A 1,434-nucleotide genomic window follows, 5' to 3' on the forward strand; every position below is an offset into this window, starting at 1 on the left:
GAGAGAGAGAGAGAGAGATGTTTCATCATTAGATAACTAAGACGTGTGTGTGCGTGTGTGTGTGATGTGTCATCATTAGATAACTAAGACAATGACGCATTCACTGGCAAGCAGCTTGAGAGGTAGCATGGACACCCCACAGAGGCAGTCCAGGTTCTTGGCAGGTGGCAGAAGTTTCACCATATTCCTAGAATATATTGTGACTTAAACTTGTGAATGACTTATCTCGGCAGTCTACAAGTTTTTGGTGTGTGACTTACTCCCCCCAGCTCCAGGATTTGCTATATAATTAAAGATGTCTTTACGTAGTGAAGGAAGACTTTGAGCTCCTAATCCTCCTGTCTCTACCTTTCACAGGATAGGATGTGTCCCCATACCCTGCTTACTTCCACAATTGTCTATTAGTTTTCATGTTGTGTATGAATGTCGGAAATTGAAACAAGTGAAACTGTGGATGAAGACCACTGTAAAAAACTGCAGTGTAGCTGGGCGGTGGTGGCACACTACTTTAATCCCAGCACTCAGGAGCAGAGGCAAGCTGATCTCTGTGAGTTCAAGGACAGCCAGGTCTACAAGAGCTAGTTCCAGGACAGGCTCCAAAGCCACAGAGAAACCCTGTCTCGAAAATACAAAACAAACAAATAAACAAAAACTGCAGTGTAGCTCATGGATAAAGCTCTTTCTTGGCATGTATGAAACCCTGGAATCAACACCACCATCCCATCACCACACACACACATGCACAAACACAACACACTCTGTGATGTGTTCAAACATGAACCTAGGAGTTCATGACCAATGCGAAAAAGAGAACATGAGCCAGGTGCAGTGATGAACACCCATAGACCTAGGTATTTGGGAAGCTGAGACAGGAAGATTCCTAGATTAAACCGAATAACAGGATTGGGATTACCCTGGCTAAATGAGACAATGTCTCTTTTAAAAATATTTAAAATGTTAAAAATTGGGGATGGCTATAGCTCAGTAGCGAAGCACTTGACCAGTACACGAGATCCTAGATTAATAAAATAAAAACAAAAACAAAACCCTTAAATCTTAAGTAAATAAGCATCATTAATACTAGAGAGCAGCTCATTATTCCAAAAGTGGGGTGGGGACTGGAGAGATGGCTCAGCTGTTAAGAGCACTGGCTGCTCTTCCAGAGGTCCTGAGTTCAACCACACGGTGGCTCACAACCATTTGTAATGAGATCTGGTGCCCTCTTCTGGCCTGTAGGTAGACTTACAGGCAGAACACAGTAAAAAAAAACCAGTAATGAACCACTAAAAATCAGAGTAACTAAATCTTAATATAAGTAAATTCTCCTTAGACTAATACTGGTAGCCGGGCAGTGGTGGCACACGCCTTTAATCCCAGCACTCAGGAGGCAGAGGCAGGTGGATCTCTGTGAGTTTGAGGCCAGCCTGGTCTACA

At 43.2% G+C, this 1,434-nt stretch overlaps 1 protein-coding gene across 1 annotated transcript in view; it reads right to left on the reverse strand.

Moving 5' to 3' along the window:
• Nucleotides 1–1,434, reverse strand: part of Prpf6 (pre-mRNA processing factor 6) — a 56,972-nt gene that overhangs the window by 28,716 nt on the left and 26,822 nt on the right. The gene's annotated exons all lie outside the window — the stretch shown is intronic.

The sequence above is a fragment of the Microtus ochrogaster genome, linkage group LG8, assembly GCF_000317375.1.
Source record: "Microtus ochrogaster isolate Prairie Vole_2 linkage group LG8, MicOch1.0, whole genome shotgun sequence".
Classification (NCBI taxonomy): Eukaryota; Metazoa; Chordata; class Mammalia; order Rodentia; family Cricetidae; genus Microtus; species Microtus ochrogaster.